Source organism: Moschus berezovskii, chromosome 1 (assembly GCF_049115385.1).
Source record: "Moschus berezovskii isolate FMDL1 chromosome 1, NW_MosBer_1.0, whole genome shotgun sequence".
Classification (NCBI taxonomy): Eukaryota; Metazoa; Chordata; class Mammalia; order Artiodactyla; family Moschidae; genus Moschus; species Moschus berezovskii.
The window spans coordinates 145064156-145073886 of NC_142460.1; the positions used below are offsets into that span (position 1 = coordinate 145064156).

The 9731-nt window shown below is 38.5% G+C and overlaps 1 pseudogene; it reads left to right on the forward strand.

Annotated features, from left to right (window-relative positions):
- Positions 1–2387: 2387 nt before the first annotated feature.
- Positions 2388–3403, forward strand: LOC148778868 (histone-lysine N-methyltransferase SETMAR pseudogene; annotated as a pseudogene).
- Positions 3404–9731: the final 6328 nt, after the last annotated feature.

Sequence of the window (9731 nt, forward strand, 5' to 3'; positions counted from 1 at the left end):
TTTCATAATTTGTAATCTTGCTCAAATATTTCAAGTGAAAAAAATATAAAAATACATGCAATAAATGAAAATATAGACTTTTACAAAAACAGATGTTTTGAGGACCTTTCCACAGGTTCTATGAGTTCAATTGCTATTGGTGTGTTTCTAAGGGTAAACTATTCAATTTATTTTTCAAATTAAAACAAGTCAGTGGTTTTTGCTAGTAATAACTGATGAGTGATGGACTATTTTATTCTTAAAGAACCAAGAAGGAAATAATCATCTGATTAGACAGTATCTTGGCAGGAATGTTGGTGGAATACTGTAATGTGCAAAAGAAGGAAATCTTGACAATTATTTTCTCTTTTCCTTTCATGGCTATGTGATAAAGATAAATCGGGAGATATTTGCACAGAGAATTCAAAAGAAAAGGTCCTGATCTTTTGGCTGATGAGGAGCTATATAATACTAAAAATATAATGAATAAATTAAAATTCAAGGGAGACTATCCATTATTAGCATAATGGTTTAAATAAATACTTAAAATACATATGTGTGATGCAGAGACCTTTCAGCAGCTGAACTCAAAATGATATTTTTACTTCAAGATAACCTGAGACTAGAAAGCCAGTCCAAAAATGATTTAGTATTAACATAGGATAAAGGGTGATAAATTGGGTCTTTCTAGGTGGCCATAGTGTAAAGAATCTGCTTACCAATGCAGGACATGCCAAAGATGCAGATTCAATTCCTGGATCAGGAAGATTTCCCTGGAGAAGGAAATGGCAACCCACTCCAGTATTCTTGCCTGGAAAATCCCACGGACAGAGAAGCCTGGTGGGCTATAATTCATGGGGTTGCAAAGAGTCAGACACATCTGAGTGACTGAAAACATATGCACACACATACACACAAGAGTGATTAATAGCCAATTCATACTGGGACTATGAATTAGGTCTGGTTAAACCTAACAAATGGAGAAGGCAATGGCAAGCCACTCCAGTACTCTTGCCTCGAAAATCCCATGGACAGAGGAGCCTGGTAGGCTGCAGTCCATGGGGTGACTCAGTCAGACACGACTGAGCGACCTCACTTTCACTTTTCACTTTCACGCATTGGAGAAGGAAATGGCAACCCACTCCAGTGTTCTTGCCTGGAGAATCCCAGGGACAGGAGAGCCTGGTGGGCTGCCGTCTATGGGGTTGCACAGAGTCGGACACGACTGAAGCGACTTCGCAGTAGCAGCAGCAAACCTAACAAAAAAAAAAGGAACAAAAGTATTCTAGATATTTACTAAAAAGTGAGAGCTCTTGCCATATAAGAATTATCTACTTAGATTGTGACATTGCTTAGGTTCAATTATTTCATTAAAATATTAGCTTTCAAATGACAAAAAGTGGGTGATTTATTCATTTGTATCTCAGCTACATCTCTTGTTGCTGTTTAGTCATTAAGTCATGTCCAACTCTCTTTCTTGTTTGCAGAAAAGATTTAGTTTCCTAGGCCTCCCCTGGGATATAAAGGGATAGCTCAAAACTTAGTAACTGGAAAAATGTGAATGTGTACTAACAAAAGATAGCACTTGGACTTTGAGAACTGGTCATGATTTAAACAATAGATTAGTCATATAGCAGAGTCACAGAATCTTCAGTTCCTCCTTGAAGGATATAGATAACAGTGTCTGAGCTGTTTTACAAATACTGTTAGGTTGGTGCGATAGAAATTGTGATTTTACACTCTTGAACTTTTGTCATTTGATATTGGGCATGTGGGTATGTTATATATCATCTTAATGCATATTTGTCACTTTATTTTATTTTTGCTAATGACTTATTTTGCCTTTTGATACTGTTCATGGGGTTCTCAAGGCACGTATACTGACGTGGTTTGCCATTCCCTTCTCCAGTGGACCACATTCTGTCAGAACCTCTCCACCATGACCCGTCCGTCTTGGGTGGCCCCACACGGCCTGGCTTAGTTTCATTGAGTTAGACAGGGCTGTGGTCCATATGATCAGATCAACCAGTTTTATGGGATTATGATTTCAGTGTATCTGCCCTCAAATGCCCCCTCACTATACCTACCGTCTTATTTGGGTTTTTCTTACCTTGGTCGTGGAATATCTCTTCACAGCTGCTCCAGCAAAGCGCAGCCACTGTACCTTACCTTGGACGTGGGGTAGCTCCTCTCGGCCACGCTTCTGCGTGTGGTCGGTTGCGCCGCCGAAGCCGGCGTCTCTCGCGTCTGCGCCGCAAGAGTTTGAGTCTGAGTGAACTCCGGGAGTTGGTGATGGACAGGGAGGCCTGGCAGGCTATGATTCATGGGGTTGCAAAGAGTTGGACACGACTGAGCGACTGAACTGAATGACTTATTACTTGCTATGTATTTTATATTTCTTTTCGACTATGGAAAAGATGTTAGACAAAAAGCAAATTCAAGTGATTTTTAAATTTGAGTTCAAAATAGGTCACAAAGCAAGAGACAACTTGTAATTATCAGCAATGCATTGGCCCAAGAATTGCTAATGAACATACAATGCAGTGGTGGTTCAACAAATTTTGCAAAGGGGATGAGAGCCTTGAAGATGAGGAGCATACTGGCCGGTCATCAGAAGTTGACAACAACCAACTGAGAGCAATCATCAAAGCTGATCCTCTTACAACTACACAAGAAGTTGCCGAAGAACTCAATGTCAAACATTCTATGGTCATTCAGTTTTTGAAACAAATTGGAAAGGTGAAAAAGCTCGATAAGTGAGTACCTTATGAGCTGACTGAAAAGCAAAGAATATCATTTGAAGTGTCATTTTCTGTTATTCTACACAATGAATCATTTCTTGATCGGATCATGATGTGCGATGAAAAGTGGATTGTATATGACAACTAGTGATATTACCAGCTCAGTGCTTGGACCAAGAAGCTCCAGAGCACTTTCCAAAACCAAACTTGCACCATAATAAGGTCATGGTCACAAGTCTCCTGCAGGTCTGATCCACTACAATTTTCTGAATCTCAGTAAAACCATTAAATCTGAGAAGTATGCTCAGTCAATGGATAAGATACAACGAAAACTACAAATGCGTGTAGCTGGCATTGGTCAACAGAAAGGGCCCAATTCTTTTCCATGGCAATGCCCAACCACACCTCCCACGAGCAAAGATTCAAAAGTTGAAGGAATTGAGCTATGAAATTTTGCCTCATCCACCATGTTCAGTTGACTTTTTACCAACCAACTACCACTTCTTCAAGCATCTGGACAACTTGTTGCAGGGAAAATGCTTTCACAACCAGCAGGAGGCAGAAAATGTTTTCCAAAAGTTTGGTGAATCCCAAAGCATGGACTTTTACACTAGAGGAATAAACACATTTATTTCTCATTGGCAAAAAAATGTATTGATTGTAATGGTTCCTCTTTTGATTAATAAAGATGTGTTTGAGCCTAGTTATAATGATTTAAAATTCACAGTCCAAAGCTACCATTACTTTTCTACCAATCTAATAAAATCCCCACCAGTTAGAAGAATCTAACTGCATGATGACCAAGAACACATAGCCCCCAGACTAGATGGAACTTGAGGACTTATGACATTAACCTCTTTAATATAACCTGTTACTTCACTATCAACCTATCACAGAGTTGTGCATGAGCTGATTACATACTGTATAACTCTCTTCCTCAGCTTGCCTTTAAGAACCTTTTCCCTGAAATCCATCAAGGAGTTCAGGTACTTTGAGCATTAGCTGGCAGTACACTTGCTGTTGTTATCAGAGGCAGAGAGTGGGGAGAAGGGAATTGGATGAAGACAGTGAAAAGGCACAAATTTCCAGTTATAAGATAAAAATAAGTACCAGTATATAATGTATAGCATAATAAAGGTAATGAACACTGCTCTATATTATACATGAAAGTTAAGAGTTCACACCCTAAGAGTTCTTATCACAAGGAAAAAGCATATTTTCCACTTTCTTTAATTTTTTATTTATATGAGGTGATGGATATTTACTAAACTTACTGTGATAATCATTAATGATGTACACTTTAAACTTATACAGTGCTACAGTGCTATATGTCAATTATATCTCAGTAAAACTGGAAAGAAAAAAAAATAGCTAAAAATGAGGCCGCTAGTTCATTTCAGTTCAGTTCAGTTGCTCAGTCGTGTCCGACTCTCTGCGACCCCATGAATCACAGCATGCCAGGCCTCCCTATCCATCACCAACTCCCGGAGTTCACTCAAACTCATGTCCACAGAGTAGTGATGCCATCCAGCCATCTCATTCTCTGTCATCCCCTTCTCTTCGCCCTAATTCAGTCTGCCTGGTATCCTTATAAGAAGGGGCAATGTGGACACACAAGGAACACTAGGGAGACACATTCACAGGGAAAAGACTTTGAGGACACAGAGGACATCCATCGCTGTCAGAGAGGCCTCAGAAGAAACTAACCATGCCAGCACCTTAACCTTGGACCTTTTGGCTCCAGAAATGGAGGAAATTAATTTTTGCTCTTTAAGCCACTGGGTCTGTAGTATTTTGTTATGGCAGCCCTAGAGACTAACACATGTGTGTAAAAGCCTGAAACAACTCACAGTAGTTGCTTCAGAAACCTTTCTATTTATAACATTGCATCAGTAGGGATTAGCCCTGGGAAATAAATGCATAGAAAGATATGCTCACAAGGCTTTTTTTCAGCTCTCCTGGTGACCCATTATTCTACTGTAAGGATATACTACCAGGGAAGGTTCCTCCACCCTGGCTTGCCTCTTCTCTGTCTCTCTGGAAGGCAGTTATTCTCACCACTGTACCACCAGTGCTGCTCTGCTCTATCTTTCTCGATACCGGTTTTGTTTCCACCAGTTTGGTTCTCCAGGCATCACACAGCATCTCATTGTGTAGCCAAACTTCCATAGGCATCTCTGCTGAGAACTGTTCTTGCTGAACTTCAAATGGTCCCAGTGAACTACTTATCCACCAGCTGCTTTGTGCTACCCAAGGCCAGGATGGGGGTGAGGTGGCACTGCAATGGCATGACCCTGGAAGTGAGTGACTCCTGAGATTCTAGCATCACTCAGCCACCTCACTCAGAATTCCATCCCCAGAGGTACCTCACACCTCCTGAACATTCCTTGACCTGGGTCCTTGGCCTTCCTTCAGAGCATATACAGTTTAGTTGCAGTACATAGAAGATGGACTTCTTTGGTGGCTCAGTGGTAAAGAACTTGTCTGCCAATGCAGGAGACATGGGTTCAATCCCTGAGTAAGGAAGATCCTATGGAGAAGAAAATGACTACACATTCCAGTATTCTTGTCTGGGAAATCCCATGGACAGAGGAGCCTGGTGGGCTACAGTCCATGGGGTCATAAGGAGTCAGAAATGACTTAGCAACTGAGCATGCATGCACACTGGAGATATTTACAGAAGATTTATACGTGTGTGTGTGTATATATACATACACTCTTCATTTCAGAAAACTCTTCCATTTAGAGAGCTCCCTTAATAGCAGTACACAAAACTTCATAAACATGTATTTGTAAATGTTTAGACAGTCCATGAAACATATATATATATATATACAATAGTATATATATATATGCCCTGAAAATAAGTGCTAAATATATTCTTCACTTATTCAGGGGAGAGTTTGTCTTGTCTTGATGCTATTAATATAAAAATGGCTTCATAAAAGAAGGAGTTTGAAGGACAGGATTTTAAAAATGCTTGGAAGGTGGACTTTTCAAATCAAACAGTATAGAGAGATGAATAATAAGTACCATAATATCTAATCCAGAAACTTCAGAGAAGATGTGGTAAGCCTGGCTTTGCCATTTCCCAGCTGTGTAGCACAGAACAAATTACAGCCTCTCTGAACTTACATTTCCTTGTGGGTTTATTTAGATGATTAGAAATAACCTACATAAAATGACTTACTTTGTGCCAGGCAAATTGCCTGGATTCACTAAATGGTTTTACACTTATTATCATTGTTTCTTGATTAATGCAAATCTACCCACCATCATCTCAGCAGGATTCATTTTAGCACTCGCATGACAGACATCAGAAATCAAAATTGACCTTAGCAATGATTTAGTCCAGTCTCCTCATTTTTTTCAGAGAAAATGAATGCCCAGAGAAATTAAATGACTTGCCCCAGGTTACAGAACCAGTTGGTGGCAGTGACAGTGTCAGCCATGGATAAGATTTCTTACTCAGGTTCAATCTACTCTTCATTTCAGAGAACTTCCTTAATAGCAGTACACAAATCTTCATAAACATGTATTTGTAAATGTACACTAATTACATATAGACAGTCAATGAACTGAAATAAATGGAATAATTATTAAATCTAAGTGCTGTGGTCCTCCTGCACATTTACACTCAAGACAACTCCAACATATAGAGTAATTGAAGGTTCTTGATTATCTTTAACAAATCAAATCTTCCTCACAAGCCCTGACCCTTCCAAACAGGGACAGAGTTCATAGTGGAGATTTTAACTGGCTAATTAATAGCATCTCAGACTCTGGCTTGCACATTGTTCCAGAAAAGTGCTTTGTTTTATAGATGGCTATTCACAAATCTCAAAACAGCTACAGGGAATGTGGGGAGGGGAAAACAATGGGGCCTCTGGCCTCTGCAGAGATGGAGGGGAAACCTGGGACTCCTAGAGTGACCTCTGCGTGTCTGGGTCCTCCCAGATCTCAGCTGTGTAAAGGCTTCTCCACCCCCAGGCTTACTGCACTATGTTCTGAGGTACAGTATAAATATGTGACTTGTTCTCTTGGACACTTGAGAGTGTTGTTGTCCCCCCATCCCATTTTCAAAAAGTCCAACCATCCGGTGCCAAATGAGACTATCTTTGCTGTGCTTTTGCACCACAGCCACTTTGCTTCATGCCAGGGTAGCCACCCACAGGTCAGTCGCCAAAGCTCTGGTTTCAGCTATCCTCCTCCAACTTGTCAGTGGGACATGTGGGCACTTCCAAGTCCCATCCTTGTCCTATGAAACAAGGGAAGCCCTGAGCATCCGCTCAGGTTCTCTTTCTGCTTAACACTACCATAACTTCATTTTTTTTTTTTTTTTTCTGTGCCATGGCTGACCCATGTTGCCACACTTTCCAGAGTTCAAAATTGAAATGGGCAAAAACCCTTCTGACTGGGTTTTCCTCTCAATTAACCCCACACCTCTGACTGGATTTCAGAAGAGCTGGTGAAAGTCATGACCCTTACATCTCATTCTTTGCTTTTTTCCCCCACTTTATAGCTTTCTTTCCCAACTTTATTGGATGATATAGGACTCTCATTACCCATCTTCTTCAGTCTACCCCAAACTCCTCTTCTGACATAATTTCCTATTCTTTCTCTGCACTTTGGATAATATTAACTATCTGTGATTTGAGTCAGACAGTTTATTGTTACTGGAGTCTGAGGCATCTAGGAACTAGCGCATACCTAAGACAAATAATATTGATATTTATGTCAAAAATGGCTTAAAACTCTTCAATGATTTTTCTTTTCACTTGGATTAAAATACATACTTCCTACCACAACTTGTAGGGCCTGGTCTCTCCCTCCCCTCTCCCTTCTAATCTCATCTCAAACCTCTCCCCTCTTGGTTACTACACCCTGACTCCACATATCAAATCAAGGAAACTAATTCCCCAGGGTCTTTTTTCCTGATTCTCTTTTTCTGGATCTTGACAGAACCAGTTTATTTTTGCTTGTAGGTCTCTGTTGAAACATCACGTTTTCAAAGAGGAATTCCCTGAGTTTCTTATTAGAAGATTTTGAAAATAACCACCCATCCTTTCCAACATTGGTTTCCAGCACAATACCTTGGTTCTATCTCTTATAGAACTCAGACAATTTGAAATTGTTTTGTTCATTAGTACATTTGTTTCTTGTCTTTTTCTCAATAGAAAAGAAAATGCATGGGACCCGAGACTGTGTTTATCTTCTTCACCATTGTATGCCTAGAACTAAGTAGTGTCTGGAATATAGTTTGTGATCCATAAGTAAGGAATATATTGATGTACATATGATGAATGAATATATTGATGCATTAAGAGTCATCATAAAGTTGCCATTTCCTTATGTACCTAGATTAGTTACACTTTTGAGGTATCACAAATTCCTTAATTAAAGTAGAATTATGATATGTAAGAATGGTCAAAATTCTTGTGATGTTTTTACCTAAGGATATAGTCATCTTCAAAAAAACTATTGTATTAAGAAAGAAATAAAAAACTTTAGAACTTAACTGAATTTCAAGCTAGCATCTTATCTAGTTACTTTATGTATTTGATTACTACTTAAATTGAAGTATTTCTGTTCTTCATTGTACTTTCTTTTATATAAAACATGTTATCTCTATTGCACAAATCTTCTGAACATTCTCTTAATAAATGATAATTAACAAAATATTCTGTTTCTCATCTACATAAACACAAGCACATGCACACATTTAGGGTGTTTTTACTAAAAACTAAATGTATATTAAGATAGCATAAAAACTGATTATTCTATCTAGGTATGTTGGCACTATAACAGAAGATAATTGCTACGTGATGCTATTGATACCTTGAAATGAATCACATAGAAGTGGTTCTTCTTCCAGGTAAAGTTGATAGAAAAATGACTGTATAACAGCTGTTTCTTCATTATCTCCTTTTTCTGCTTTTCTTCTTTTTCTAGGACAAAAATAGAAAGCATGTTATTAAAATGCCAATTATATTACTCAGTTGAAATATATATAAAGATAAACTCACAAGAAGCAAGATTTAATAGAATTCTGTAAGTACTCTTGCATTATAATTTTCATTTAATTGCCTGTTATTCAGAATTAAACCTTTGTTTTTCTTCTACAGCTCAATTACCTACATAAAAAGTCATTTTACTCTATTTCAGAGACTATTATTTCTGTAGGATTTTTTCTTTTAATTAACCATTGCTTTATGTGAGTTCTAGATTTTTAGTTTGAATCTTGAAACAATAAATTTTACAAGTATTGGGTTGCATTGGAAGTTAACAATTTTAATTACTCAGTTAAAATTTAGCTTTTTCAGTGTTTAAATTTCTGGTGGTTTTCTGTATCTGTATCCTCCCTTGCCCCCTTAAAAAATATTCCAGCATAATCTTTGCTCTCATATGATTCAATAGAACTGAAATTTAACCAAGAAAAAATAACATTACTGAGATTTGTCCTATTTTGTAACAAAATATTCATTTAGAAAAATACATCATTTCTATTTTTTTTTAATTTATTTTATTGGAGGCAAATTACCTTACATTAATATATTGATTGGTTTTGCCATACATTGACACGAATCCGCCCCGGGTGTACATGTGTTCCCTTTCTTGAACCCCCTCCCACCTCCCTCTTCCCCATATCCTCCCTCCAGGTCATCCCTGTGCACCAACTCCGAGCATCCTGTATCATGCGTCGAACCTGGACTGGTGATTCATTTCACATATGATAATACACATGCTACAATGCCGTTCTCCCTAATCATCCCACCTTCACCCTCTACCACAGAGTCCCAAAGACTGTTCTATACACCTATGTCTCTTTTGCTGTCTCGTATACAGGGTTAAGGTTACCATCTTTCTAAATTCCACATATATGCCTTAGTATACTGTATTGATGTTTTTCTTTCTGGCTTACTTCACTCTGTATAATAGGCTCCAATTTCATCCACCTCATTAAAACTGATTCAAATGCATTCTTTTTGATGGCTGAAAAACACTCCATTG